At 45.4% G+C, this 15,542-nt stretch overlaps 1 pseudogene across 1 annotated transcript in view; it reads right to left on the bottom strand.

The window, feature by feature from the left end:
* Positions 1-3,953: 3,953 nt before the first annotated feature.
* LOC311114926 (raftlin-2-like) overlaps positions 3,954-15,542 on the bottom strand; it is a 25,842-nt pseudogene continuing 14,253 nt past the window's right edge. The window contains exons 4-8 of the transcript in view: positions 13,368-13,586; positions 7,695-7,801; positions 6,949-7,052; positions 6,744-6,822; positions 3,954-4,163 (exon numbers count right to left, since the gene is read on the bottom strand). The product of the transcript in view is annotated as a raftlin-2-like (transcript). The remainder of the gene's footprint in view (positions 4,164-6,743; positions 6,823-6,948; positions 7,053-7,694; positions 7,802-13,367; positions 13,587-15,542) is intronic.

Raw genomic sequence — 15,542 nt, forward strand, 5'->3', positions numbered from 1 at the left:
ATTTCCAATGACAGAATAGGTGCAGGAACAGAATAGCTACTGATCCGATGCCAACTGATAAAATTCTTATAAAATACTTAAGAAATATACACTAATGATGACATCATGAACAGATTAGTGAACTTTAGATGTTTAGCACCAATCAGACTGAATACAATAGCCCTAATGTACTGTATGTGTACATCTCAAAAAGGTTCAAAATGTTGTCCGTTCGTTCCCACTTACCCAGGCACCCCTGTGGCTTGGCAGTCCTGTATATGTATATAAAAAAAACATCTGAATTCACCCAAGCAATTACTGTACAAACAAGCTTCTCCAGGCATGAACTCAAACACCCCTAGTTAAACACAACCATCACAGAAAGAGAGAGGGCTGTTTGTAATATGACTGTACTCACTGCCAGGCCCATAGACAAGTCTGACCTGGATATTGTCAGTACCGTCAACACAGCGAACATGTCTATTTGTACACCTGATAAATGTTTACATCCTGCTGGGTGTGTTTATGGGAAAGGAGAGGAGGGAGAGGAGCTGGTGGCAGGATGTAGATATGCTGTTTGTCTGAACTGTGTCACCTTGAGCCTGAGCAGACGTGATGTCACGTCAGAATGAGGAGAGGGGATACAGTGAGGGAAAAAAGTATTTGATCCCCTGCTGATTTTGTACGTTTGCCCACTGACAAAGACATGATCAGTCTATAATTTTAATGGTAGGTTTATTTGAACAGTGAGAGACAGAATAACAACAAAAAATCCAGAAAAATGCATGTCAAAAATGTTATAAATTGATTTGCATTTTAATGAGGGAAATAAGTATTTGACCCCTCTGCAAAACATGACTTAGTATTTGGTGGAAAAACCCTTGTTGGCAATCAGAGGTCAGACGTTTCTTGTAGTTGGCCACCAGGTTTGCACACATCTCAGGAGGGATTTTGTCCCACTCCTCTTTGCAGATCTTCTCCAAGTCATTAAGGTTTCGAGGCTGACGTTTGGCAACTCGAACCTTCAGCTCCCTCCACACATTTTCTATGGGATTAAGGTCTGGAGACTGGCTAGGCCACTCCAGGACCTTAATGTGCTTCTTCTTGAGCCACTCCTTTGTTGCCTTGGCTGTGTGTTTTGGGTCATTGTCATGCTGAAATACCCATCCACAACCCATTTTCAATGCCCTGGCTGAGGGAAGGAGGTTCTCACCCAAGATTTGACGGTACATGGCCCCGTCCATCGTCCCTTTGATGCGGTGAAGTTGTCCTGTCCCCTTAGCAGAAAAACACCCCCAAAGAAAAATGTTTCCACCTCCATGTTTGACGGTGGGGATGGTGTTCTTGGGGTCATAGGCAGCATTCCTCCTCTTCCAAACACGGTAAGTTGAGTTGATGCCAAAGAGCTCGACTTTGGTCTCATCTGACCACAACACTTTCACCCAGTTCTCCTCTGAATTATTCAGATGTTCATTGGCAAACTTCAGACGGCCCTGTATATGTGCTTTCTTGAGCAGGGGGACCTTGCGGGCGCTGCAGGATTTCAGTCCTTCACGGCGTAGTGTGTTACCAATTGTTTTCTTGGTGACTATGGTCCCAGCTGCCTTGATCATTGACAAGATCCTCCCGTGTAGTTCTGGGCTAATTCTTCACCGTTCTCATAATCATTGCAACTCCACGAGGTGAGATCTTGCATGGAGCCCCAGGCCGAAGGAGATTGACAGTTATTTTGTGTTTCTTCCATTTGCGAATAATCGCACTAACTGTTGTCACCTTCTCACCAAGCTGCTTGGCGATGGTCTTGTAGCCCATTCCAGCCTTGTGTATGTCTACAATCTTGTCCCTGACATCCTTGGAGAGCTCTTTGGTCTTGGCCATGGTGGAGAGTTTGGAATCTGATTGATTGATTGCTTCTGTGGACAGTTGTCTTTTATACAGGTAACAAACTGAGATTAGGAGCACTCCCTTTAAGAGTGTGCTCCTAATCTCAGCTCGTTACCTGTATAAAAGACACCTGGGAGCCAGAAATCTTTCTGATTGAGAGGGGGTCAAATACTTATTTCCCTCATTAAAATGCAAATCAATTTATAACATTTTTGACATGCTTTTTTTCTGGATTTTTTTGTTGTTATTCTGTCTCTCACTGTTGAAATATATGCTGATAATTTCTTTGTCAGTGGGCAAGCGTACAAAATCAGCAGGGGATCAAATACGTTTTTCCCTCACTGTAAATACAGTTGGATTGAATTGGATTGAATAGAGGTGTTGGCAGTTCTAAAGGGGAGGGAGGAAGAGCGGTTGAGGCGGTTTCCCAAAACAAGAACAATGTCTGAAACCTGTGAGCAGTGACTGAAGAACAAAAACATTGGGACACATCAGTCCAACAGGTGTGTTGTGGGTCACAGGGAGTTTAGTCCAGAGGTCTGTCTGTCTGTGCATAGAGAGGTTCTTCCTGGTGGGTCCTGTGCTTCCTGCTTTGTGCTGGTGACAGTTACAGTGGGGGAAAAAAGTATTTAGTCAGCCACCAATTGTGCAAGTTCTCCCACTTAAAAAGATGAGAGAGGCCTGTAATTTTCATCATAGGTACATGTCAACTATGACAGACAAATTGAGGAAAAAATTTCCAGAAAATCACATTGTAGGATTTTTTATGAATTTATTTGCAAATTATGGTGGAAAATAAGTATTTGGTCACCTACAAACAAGCAAGATTTCTGGCTCTCACAGACCTGTAACTTCTTCTTTAAGAGGCTCCTCTGTCCTCCACTCGTTACCTGTATTAATGGCACCTGTTTGAACTTGTTATCAGTATAAAAGACACCTGTCCACAACCTCAAACAGTCACACTCCAAACTCCACTATGGCCAAGACCAAAGAGCTGTGTCAAAGGACAAACACTCGTCGTGTTTGGAGGACAAAGAATGCTGAGTTGCATCCAAAGAACACCATACCTACTGTGACGCATGGGGGTGGAAACATCATGCTTTGGGGCTGTTTTTCTGCAAAGGGACCAGGACGACTGATCCGTGTAAAGGAAAGAATGAATGGGGCCAGGTATTGTGAGATTTTGAGAGAAAACCTCCTTCCATCAGCAAGGGCATTGAAGATGAAACGTGGCTGGGTCTTTCAGCATGACAATGATCCCAAACACACCGCCCGGGCAACGAAGGAGTGGCTTCGTAAGAAGCATTTCAAGGTCCTGGAGTGGCCTAGCCAGTCTCCAGATCTCAACCCCATAGAACATCTTTGGAGGGAGTTGAAAGTCCATGTTGCCCAGCGACAGCCCCAAAACATCACTGCTCTAGAGGAGATCTGCATGGAGGAATGGGCCAAAATACCAGCAACAGTGTGTGAAAACCTTGTGAAGACTTACAGAAAACGTTTGACCTGTGTCATTGCCAACAAAGGGTATATAACAAAGTATTGAGAAACTTTTGTTATTGACCAAATACTTATTTTCCACCATAATTAACAAATAAATTCATTAAAAATCCGACAATGTGATTTTCTGAAAAAAAAAATCTCATTTTGTCTGTCATAGTTGACGTGTACCTATGATGAAAATTACAGGCCTCTCTCATCTTTTTAAGTGGGAGAACTTGCACAATTGGTGGCTGACTAAATACTTTTTTCCCCCACTGTATGTGTGAATGTGGGTGTCTGTGTTCTCATCATATGAAAAGGTGCAGAGTGAACGATGTGATCTTTTTGAATCAGGACTGAGTGTATGTGTGGAAGAATGTGGGTATGAGTAAAAGTGTCTCAATGTCAGTGAATGCAGACTGCTTGCTTTTCCCAACAAAATGTTTAAAAATGGAAATAACACCATCTCAAAATGGTACGTATGGCTTCATGATAAAAAAACATGATAAAAAGTGCCAAGTTTTGCTTTCTAATCTATGATCTTCTTGGTTAGGGAAGAGATTAGAGGGATAGATGGGGGATGTATATCATCTGTGTGTTAATTTCAGGGTTCACATGCATGTGACCTCTGCCGCCCCGTCGTCCTGCTCGAAGCCCCCCTCCTCCAGGTGGGACAGGGCGCTGGGGTACCCCCCTCCGAAGACGGGGAACCCCCCAATACCCCCCGCAGTGGGGGACAGCTCCTCAGTGGGGGGTGTTCGGGGGCCGCCCACACCACGACTCACAGAACGAGTGGTCACGTCCCTCTGCATGGACCCCGCCTGGGAGAGGACAAAGAGGTGAGGATCAGAGAGGAAGAGTCTACCATGCAGTGTTAACTTTGGAAGCTATTTTAGATGTAGTTTTATTCTTTAAATACTTTTTAGTCAGTCACATTTTAGTCATTTCATCCTTCATTAGTTTTAGTTATCAGTCGACAGACTGGACAATTTGTCACATAATAGTCAGTGCATTTTTTTCTATTAAAAAATGAATATTTAGGCTACCTCTATCTTCCATCATGTGCACGTTCAGATAGCCTTATCCAACTAGGCCTACTATCCCCTTGTATACCTTAGCTGGCAACATTGATATTGTGGCAGATTGTAACATAATTAACCATATAGGCTATAATGCCTTGGCTACAGGTTAAACAATGTACAGCTCTGATTTTCTCCACATCATAACAGTCAAGTGGGAAAACAACAGCGGTTTCCTTGAAAAGGGGAGAATTTTAGCTTTCCAAAAAGGCCAGAATTATTACTGTCCTCCTAATATTCAACAAATACCATTCGTTTTTCCCATAGGAAAAATGCAACCACAACTAGCATTTGCAGACCGCAGCGCGAGAGCGGCAACACAGATAAATGAATAACAGCGCACATGGGAAAATAGAGCTTCTGATGTGATCAAATAAAAAAAAAAGCCTACATGAAAGTAAGAAAGAGAGTAAACATTATTGTTTCTAGTGGAGGTTAGTTACAAGTCACGTGTCCTGGCTTTGCAAGTTCAAAAGATTGACGAATGTGACTCAAGTGACCGCCTGGAAGCTGTGTGGGAGAGCCAGGTAGATCAGCCCAATCAGACCGGGCAACTGAAAGATGTCAATTCTGCCAATGAGAGGATTGCATGAAATATTTTGCATTCATGCATGTATGTTTAGGATTGGACAAAACTATGGAAGCACATTCCCGCCACGAATTTAAAATAAAGAAATAAATAGGCCAATGCTATCTCAAAATTATTTCAGCGGTGGCACCACAGTCCAGTGGTTCTCAAACCTGTCCTAATGGACCCCCAGCCGGTTCATGTAATTCATCTATTCCAGAACTAGCATACCTGATTCAACTTGTCAACTAATCATCAAGCCCTTGATTAGGTGAACTTGTTCTGGCATAAAACAAAATTGTGAAACGTCTGGGGATCCCCGAGGAGAGGTTTGAGAACCACTGGACTAACCTAACCAGGTAAAACCCCGGACCCTAGTTGGAGGGTATGACATAGTAATAAATCAGCTATAAAACGTTTTTTATATGGGCTATGATGGGACCAGATCTTTTCTAATCAGGTCATATGGTTAAAAAATAAATAAATAGACAACAACTGCGATTGGACAATAGAACTAACAGGGCTGAGTTTGCTTAATGCAGGGTTGCATCGTGTAGGCCTTTGCATTTGTATTTAAAAAGTTACTCACACAGTATGTCATCACTATTGTGTTGATTGATTAATTCCAGTCAATAATTCTGGAATGATAAGGTCTAGGTAGCCTAGCCACCCGAAGTTTGAATATAAACCAAATTTGATCACATTCACATTTTCTCTTAACACAAATAAATAGGGCTATTTTAGGCTATAAATACTGTACATAGTTTAGGCTATAAATACATGACGTTACTGCTTCGATTCCCCTGGCCAGAGGGTCTCAGAGTGCATAGGCTTCTCTAGGCTACCTGCAGCTGTGATTATAAGTAGGCTACAGCTGATCAGACTGAAGCACCGATTAATTGTGCACGAGTTGACAAATCATGAGGCAGATCAGTCTAAACAACAGTACTTTGTCCCTATTTTCAACGCTTTCGTGTCAATATTTTTTATCAAGCCAAATTAAAAGTGATGGGGCATATGCCAGCTCGCCACACGTTTGCCGGCGGCGCTGCTGTGCTCATCTCTGCAACATGGATAGATGGAAATCGCCACATAATGCTACAAATGAAAAGAATATCCTAAATGTATGTTCTACTATCTCGACATTTCGAGTTAGTATGTCGAAATTGAGATAGTATCAATATTTCTGAGTGGCGGAAATGGGCCTCCATTCAAAACAGATGAAAATGAGCTTCATGTCAAATTAAATGTCTCACATGGAAATTCCATCTCATCACATTTTTGTAGACTAAAATTAAAAGTAATTTGTAAGAGTTATCGTTTTTTCCAGGGCGTCTCGTTATCATCATATTTCTAGACAGGAAAAATAGGTTTTTTGATTGAGTATGTTGGTCGTTTTTATTGTTGACTAAAATGTACACTGCTATCATGTCTACCATGTCTCTGCTGTGATTTTAAATGTTGTATGCAATAACACCAAATGTTGTGCAGATAGTCAGGGATGTCATCAAAATCCTTCCTGAATATCTAATTAAAGCAACTAATATAATATTGAATGCAGCACAGATGTGTGTAATTGATAGTGTAGCAATGTAATTCAATTAATTGATTAGTATGATAATGCTAAATCTCACTTTGATTTCATTTTCCACTCCCCTTTATCTTATAACAAAAACCCACAGGGGGCAGTATTGTCACATAAATAGCAACTTTCCTGTTGTAGTATTTTGTGCTAACTGAAGCCAAGCCCTCACCTGGTTCCTCTGTGGTCCTGAAGAGGTCTTGACTGGTCTCTGTAGGAACACCACCTGCTTGGTGGCCAGATTACCATCACTGGAGAAACACACACAATATATTATAAAGGAAAATCCTCATAGAAGGCATGATGACCCGAACTACAAAATGGACGAGTTTGTTCCGAGAAGGACCATCAAGCAAAACAACAATTATGTGTGTTACCTGTCATGGCGGATGATAGGTGTGGGCAGGACACAGGTGAGCAGCCAGCCAAACTCAGCCAGTGTGTGAAGGAGTGGCCCGTAATCTGTCTTCACATCAGAACCCTATACAGCACAGCAATGATGTCACACGCTGGATAGAGGTAATTGTTGCGTGTTTTCTACACTTGTTTATTACATTTACATTTGAGCTCTTATCCAGAGCGACTTACAGTTAGTGAGTGCATACATTATAAAAAATAAAAAAATCATACTGGCCCCCCGTGGGAATCGAACCCACAACCCTGGCGTTGCAAACGCCATGCTCTACCAACTGAGCTACATCCCTGCCGGCCATTCCCTCCCCTACCCTGGACGACGCTGGGCCAATTGCGCGCCGCCCCATGGGTCTCCCGGTCGTGGCCGGCTACGACAGAGCCTGGATTCGAACCAGGATATCTAGTGGCACAGCTAGCACTGCGATGCAGTGCTAGCTGTGGTATTATGATTAGGGTTGTTGGCACACAAACACACTCCTGGAACACATTATGTTACTCACAAGTGAATGTCCTTCACCACCACTAGTTGTTTGAGCTCTGTTTTACTTGGACACACCCAAAGACGTAACTGTAATGCTAATCTCTCTCTCTCCCAACAGGATCTTCGCCAGAGAATATCTACCTACTGCAACACATTCACCTGTCCTCACTGGCTGAACCACACACACACACACACAGGTAAGACGTAACACACACACGGCTCTCTGACCTCGATGACGGTCCACTGCTCCACTACGATGGTGTCGTTGGCAGGAGGGGCAGTGCTTCTCTCCTCATAGACAAACAGACCCTCTAGAGACCTGGGCACGGGCTCACCTGAGACAACACAAACAGACAATCAGTCAGCATACTACAGTATCAACATATAATGCATATCTACCAGAAAACATACACTCATACGCTATGAGTTACACAAATGCAATCGGTGGACAGACGTTCATCAGCAGATACCTTTACAGTGCTCTACATGTGGCAGTGAATTCTAGTTAGTACAGAAAGTATGACATTGGAATGACAATGAACTAGTTACAGACATGGAGAAGTAGGCCGTGTTCATATCTGCACATGCGTGCGCACGAGAATTTGCCTGTGTGTGTGAGAGAGCGACAGAGAGAGACCCTAGTGTGCTATATTCCCAGGCCCCAGATGTCTACAAATGATGTGGATTTTCTCGGCTGCTGCCAGTCTATAGCGCAACAGGAAGCCAGGTCGGGAGGTTGGGAATAGAGTTCCAAATATAGCCACAGTGGGAGATAAGGGAGGAGGAGGAAGGTAGGAGGAGGGAAAGAGGGAAAAAGGGGGGGGGGGGAGGAGGAGGAGCAAGAGGGAGAGGAGGGGGAGAAGGAGGGAGATAGGAGGAAGAAGGGAGAGGAGGAGGAGGAGGAGGAAGAGGGAGAGAGGAGGAGGAGGGAGAGAGGAGGGACTGGGAGACAGGAAGTGACTCATCCGGGGGATGTAGGGGGAGGGGAGACAAACATAACAAGAACAGATATTTGAGAAAACACAAAAATTGATAAAGTAACAGAATGAGAGAGATGGATGATTGAGGAACATGTGGATTTGCGAGAGAGAGAGATGGATGAGGACAAAGTGTTCTTAATCTCTTTCTACTTTCTGGTCCTCTGTAGCTCAGTTGATAGAGCATGGTGCTTGCATTGCCAGGATAGTTGGTTCGATTCCCTGGACCACCCATATGTTAAACGCATGACTGTAAGTCGCTTTGGATAAAAGCGTCTGCTAAATGGCATATATTATTATTTGTATATATATTTAATCCCGTATGTTGTTATCGCTTTTTAAGCCTGGTGTGGCTGTTATACAGTATGAATCTTACATCCACCTTAAGTCTCTCTATATCTTAGTATTTACATTTACATTTTAGTCATTTAGCAGACGCTCTTATCCAGAGCGACTTACAGTTAGTGCATACATATTTCATACTGGCCCCCTGTGGGAATCGAACCCACAACCCTGGCGCCATGCTCTACCAACTGAGCTACAGGAGCTACATTTTGTTCAAGCAATAGAGTATATGCTTTGAATACTGGTATGTTGGGCAAATATGCAGTTTTGGGCAAATTTTCATATCACTTTGCTCAATTTGTCACATACAAGGATTTTGTATGGCTGTTGAAATGTGCAGAACATTAAATCAGCTATGCCTGCCCCATATGTAAGGCCCTCTGAGTTGTTGCTTGTGCCTCTTTACTTTCTTGGCTGTGTCATGAGACCTGCGCCTACGCCAGGGATGCAAACTGGTGAGGGCCCAAAAAGGTGACACTTTTGTTTTTGTACTGAAACATTCAAAAAAAATCCCTGCTAGGGGGGATAAAAATACAAATAAATATCAGCTTTAAAATGCTAATTTCTAGTGACTTAGGCTGGATCCCTTCTTGAAATGCAGGTTTTAACTCATTAAACAACAAAGAAGTTAATGTGAACCTAACACACAGAAAAGAAATGTAAGGAAAGCAATCCAATGTTATTTGTTGCCTAGACTTTACTACAAATGACACTGAAGTCCAGAGAAAAAAACAATACATTGATATTGCAGTTATGACAGCCTTTATAATATAACGCTTGAGACCACACATATCTAAATATTGCACTTGGGAAAAAAAACATCTTAAAGTAGAAATAGAATGAAACAAACAGGCATTCTATTTTTTCTCTATTATAGTGGCTACGATTATAGTGGCCACTATAGTAGACATCGATCAAGTGCACAAGGCTATACAGTGGGGAGAACAAGTATTTGATACACTGCCGATTTTGCAGGTTTTCCTACTTACAAAGCATGTAGAGGTCTGTAATTTTTATCATAGGTACACTTCAACTGTGAGAGACGGAATCTAAAACAAAAAATCCAGAAAATCACATTGTATGATTTTAAAGTAATTAATTTGCATTTTATTGCATGACATAAGTATTTGATACATCAGAAAAGCAGAACTTTCTTGGTACATATTTGGTAAAGAAACCTTCATTTGCAATTACAGAGATCATACGTTTCCTGTAGGTCTTGACCAGGTTTGCACACACTGCAGCAGGGATTTTGGCCCACTCCTCCATACAGACCTTCTCCAGATCCTTCAGGTTTCGGGGCTGTCGCTGGGCAATACAGACTTTCAGCTCCCTCCAAAGATTTTCTATTGGGTTCAGGTCTGGAGACTGGCTAGGCCACTCCAGGACCTTGAGATGCTTCTTACGTAGCCACTCCTTAGTTGCCCTGGCTGTGTGTTTCGGGTCGTTGTCATGCTGGAAGACCCAGCCACGACCCATCTTCAATGCTCTTACTGAGGGAAGGAGGTTGTTAGATAAGATCTCGCGATACATGGCCCCATCCATCCTCCCCTCAATACGGTGCAGTCGTCCTGTCCCCTTTGCAGAAAAACATCCCCAAAGAATGATGTTTCCACCTCCATGCTTCACGGTTGGGATGGTGTTATTGGGGTTGTACTCATCCTTCTTCTTCCTCCAAACACGGAGAGTGGAGTTTAGACCAACAAGCTCTATTTTTGTCTCATCAGACCACATGACCTTCTCCCATTCCTCCTCTGGATCATCCAGATTGTCATTGGCAAACTTCAGACGGGCCTGGACATGTGCTGGCTTGAGCAGGGGGACCTTGCGTGCGCTGCAGGATTTTAATCCATGACGGCGTAGTGTGTTACTAATGGTTTTCTTTGAGACTGTGGTCCCAGCTCTCTTCAGGTCATTGACCAGGTCCTGCCGTGTAGTTCTGGGCTGATCCCTCACCTTCCTCATGATCATTGATGCCCCACGAGGTGAGATCTTGCATGGAGCCCCAGACCGAGGATGATTGATCGTCATCTTGAACTTCTTCCATTTTCTAATAATTGGGCCAACAGTTGTTGCCTTCTCACCAAGCTGCTTGCCTATTGTCCTGTAGCCCATCCCAGCCTTGTGCAGGTCTACAATTTTATCCCTGATGTCCTTACACAGCTCTCTGGTCTTGGCCATTGTGGAGAGGTTGGAGTCTGTTTGATTGAGTGTGTGGACAGGTGTATTTTATACAGGTAACGAGTTCAAACAGGTGCAGTTAATACAGGTAATGAGTGGAGAAGAGGAGGGCTTCTTAAAGAAAAACTAACAGGTCTGTGAGAGCCTGAATTCTTACTGGTTGGTAGGTGATCAAATACTTATGTCATGCAATAAAATGCAAATTAATTACTTAAAAATCATACAAATGTGATTTTCTGGATTTTTGTTTTAGATTCCGTCTCTCACAGTTGAAGTGTACCTATGATAAAAATTACAGACCTCTACATGCTTTGTAAGTAGGAAAACCTGCAAAATCGGCACTGTATCAAATACTTGTTCTCCCCACTGTATGTGTGCAAAAATAATGTTCACTGAGTAAAAACAACAAATAATCCCCCCTCACTCACACACAACTGTATGTCAAGTTCAACACAACAAAAGCAATAGCTTTGGGCTACACTGCACGTTATTACATTGTACACTTTCTGCCTGTGGACATCTGTTCTACAATGTGCCAGCAGCAGAGCATGAGACCCTTTGTTGGCAAATTGATCTCTTTCAGGCAGAGAGTACACATGGCATACCCCTTTTTATCCACCATATTGATAAAGTGAGAAAGAGGTGTGTGGTGTTCCTTTCACCTCTATAGTGGCATTCAGCTTAAGCCAAGCCCAGCTCCAGCTACACTTCATCCCTGAATCCACTTGTTTAACAAGCAACGCCTCATTTTCACCTATTCTCTCATTCTGTAAATTAACCACATACTGTAGAGGGAAAACATTAGTTCATAGATAGTAGTTAGTTAGTTAACTAGCTAACGGAGAATTCGATCCAGCTAGCAAGATACTTAACAATGCTAACAATTCTTGTTCCACCACACTTGCTCCCTCACCTCAAACTTTCCAAATGCCAGTTGTTTTTCGGTTACAGCTCATGAAGTACGCTTCATCACCTTCTCACTAACAAGGCAAACATAAAATACATTTTCTTAACAAAACCCTCAGTGGAGTAGAAAGCTCTTGGGTGAAACCAGAAGTCTTCCTTGTAAAAGGTAGGATGAGAGCGGGGAGTAGCAGTTTAGTTGTTCTGCTACAAAGAGTTATTTGGAAGGCTTCTTGGTGAGTTCATAGTACCTGAGGTGTTCCAGGTACCAGGTGAAATACGGTTCAACAATGAAGGATGCCGTTTCTGCTACAATTAGAACTTTCACAATTTTGCCAAAGTCAAGGAGTCCACTTGTCTTACCAATAGACACAAACATGCCCTCAGTGTACTTTGTGCCATGTATAGAAACACTGGAAGCAAGAGATACAGATTCCACGTCTTTATATTTTAACTTCATAGCTTGTTTAATTGTCTTATCCAAAATGTCTGGAGAAACGAGAGACACATTCACAACTTCCAAAGGGGGCTTAAAAAGGCTGGGCATGTCCAAGAAGTAAGCCAGCATGAGTTGGTGTCTTGTGGCTAATGTGAGCAAAATGTTTTTCATAATTGTTCGCATCACGGACAACCTTTTTGAAAAAACTATGCTTAGCTTCAAAACGGATAGTCCAACAGTCAACCAAAGGTCCAAAGCAACGGATGAGGTAAGGATAATGTTCCAAAAAATGATGTTTTTGTCTTAAACGAAAATCAGGAAACACATCCTGCAGCAACTGCCTATGGACTGAGATTTTATATTCCAAATAGCACAGCGACTCAGTTGTGTACACAGACGAGGACAAAAGTTCTACAATATATTTCAACTCAAGAAGTACTCTCCACGTGTTGTTATTATCTGGGACTAGTTCACCAATCATCAAGGGCAACAGCCTTAAAAGAGTCCAATTCTCATGTCCGTTTCCACCAACTGTTCCATTAACTCAAAAAGTCTGAGTTACTCTTTGGGGTCGGTTAGTCTTATCTGAGAATGAGTATGGGAAGTGTTGAATTGTACTATTTAACTTGTCTAATGTGAAGTATTTATTAGAAATCAACTTGCCCAGACACAAACTAAGTTGGACAGGCACAATTCCCTCTAAAAGGTCGTGAAGAAAGTCAGGTGGGAACCCTGTAGTTGAGTGAAAGTAGCTCAACCTGTTTAAAACACAGTCCCTTTTTACACCATCTACACACAGTATAGTTTTATTTTCTTTAAGCTCCAAAACATTGGCTTCGTGGGACAATTTTGTCCTAAGCGGGACTGACCCACTTCTTAATTCAGTTGTCTGAATATCCTTACGGCTGACCAAACAAAATCTACAAAATTTGTCGACATTAAAGGATTCCTGAAAACCAGCAAGTGAATGGGCCCCCAAGTTATCAGCAGAGACAAAGAGTACGGTACCCCTAACGCTGGATAAACACTCCGTGATTTTCAAGTATTTGACAATACCTTTGGGTGTGTCCCAGTACACAAACGAGTCCACCAATGACCAGCCTTTGCGGTAGTAGGCTGCGGTCAGCTCCAGCCAATCGGCCTCCAGCGCGCTGACCACCTGACCCTTCCTGGACACGCGCATGGACAGCGCCCCCTGGTGGTACTGACATGACAGAGCGTCCAGCGGAGCACAGCCTGGTGCCCATGAGTGAAAGAACACCAGCAACCTCAGGTCTGCGAGAGAGAGATGGAGGGGGGAGGGGGGAGGGAGAGGGGGAGTGAAAGGGAAAGGGGGGAGGGAGGGAGGGGGAAGAGGGAGGGAGGGAGAGGGAAGAGGGCGGGAGGTAGGGGGAAGAGGGAGGGAGGTAGGGAGAGAGGGAGGGAGGGGGAAGAGGGGGGAGGGAGGGAGGGGGCAGAGGGGGGAAGGAGGGAGGGGGAAGGAGAGTGAGAGGGGTAGGAGATGGGGAAGAGGGAGGGAAGGGGAAGGAAGGGGAAGAGGGAGGGAGAGGGGGAAGAGGGAGGGAGAGGGGGAAGAGGGAGGGAGGGGGAGGGAGGGAGGGAGGGAGGGAGGGAGGGAGGGAGAGAGGGAGGGAGGGAGAGAGGGAGGGAGGGAGGGAGAGAGGGAGGTAGGGGGAAGAGGACGGGAGGGAGATAGAGAGGGAGGGAGTGTGGGAGGGAGGGGGAAGGAGAGAGAGAGAGGGAGAGGGAGGGATGGAGAGGGGGAGGGGAAAGTGGGAGGGAGGAAGGGGGAAGGAGAGAGGGAGAGAGAGGGGGAGGGAGGGAAGGAAAAGAGGGAGGGGAAAGAGGGAGGAAGGAGAGAGGGAGAGAGGGGGAAGAGGGAGGGGGAGGGAGAGAGGGGGAAGAGGGAGGGAGAAGAGATGGAGGGAGGGAGGGAGAAGAGATGGAGGGAGGGAGGGAGAAGGAGGGAGGGAGGAAGGAGAAGAGAGGGAGGGAGAGAGAGAGAGAGGGAGGGAGGGAGGGAGGGAGGGAGGGAGGGAGGGAGGGAGGGAGAGAGAGAGAGAGAGGGAGGGAGGGAGGGAGGGAGGGAGGGGGAGGGAGGGAGAGGAGGGAGGGAGGGGGAGGGGGAGAGAGGGAGGGAGAGGGGGAGGGGAGAGGGGGAGGGGGAGGGGAGAGGGGGGGGAGGGAGGGGAGAGGGGGGGAGGGAGGGAGAGGGGGGGGAGGGGGAGGAGAGGGGAGGAGAGAGGGAGGGAGGGGAAAGAGGGATGGAGGAAGGGGGTAGGAGAGAGGGAGGGAGGGGGTAGGAGAGAGGGAGGGAGGGGTAGGAGAGAGGGAGGGAGGGGTAGGAGAGAGGGAGGGAGGGGAAGGAGAGAGGGAGGGAGGGGGAAGGAGAGAGGGAGGGAGGGGGAAGGAGAGAGGGAGGGAGGGGGAAGAGGGAGGGAGAGGGAAGGAGGGAGGGAGAGGGAAGGAGGGGGAAGAGGGAGAGAGGAGGAGAGAGAGAGAGAGGGAGGGGGAGAGAGGGAGGGAGGGGAAAGAGGGATGGAGGAAGGGGGAAGGAAGGGGGAAGGAGGGAGGAAGGGGGAAGGAGGGAGGGAGGGGGAAGGAGAGAGGGAGGGAGGGAGGGGGAAGGAGAGAGGGAAGGAGGGGGAAGAGGGAGAGAGGGAAGGAGGGGGAAGAGGGAGGGAAGGAGGGGGGGAAGAGGGAGGGAGGGAGAGGGGGAGGAGGGAGGGAGAGGGGAAGAGGTGGTAGAGAGTCAGATGAATCTGCCAGTTCAAGCCATCACGGAGGAGAACAAGAACAAAGGCACAGAGACAACAGACATTGGCAGTCTATGAGGTTATGTGAACTCAACTCGCTCTACTTAGGACAAGGACGTGTCAGTCTGTATGGTTGTCTCTGTGGTGAGGAGTTGTGCCCAGCTTGGTGGATGAGGGTTACCTGACTGATGTGCAGAGGCCTCTCCTACCCCAGGGCCATCAGTCAGTGTCATCCACACAACACAGAGTTCAACTGAACTACACTGACAGACTGGGGGAGAGGGGGATGAGTAGAGTGTTAAAGGGAGAAACATATCCAGGACTCCACAGTGTGGCTGGGATGTGTTCAGCATTTTGAGGTTGTGTGACGTTAAGAGGAGATAGCAGATATAGCCCACATGTCAACATTGTTAAGGTGAGGAGACAGATGAGAAGAAGAGAGGAGAGAAGAGAAGTAGTCTCGCGTTGCCATCCT

Source organism: Coregonus lavaretus (assembly GCF_964263955.1).
Source record: "Coregonus lavaretus genome assembly, contig: HAP1_SCAFFOLD_992, whole genome shotgun sequence".
Lineage (NCBI taxonomy): Eukaryota > Metazoa > Chordata > Actinopteri > Salmoniformes > Salmonidae > Coregonus > Coregonus lavaretus.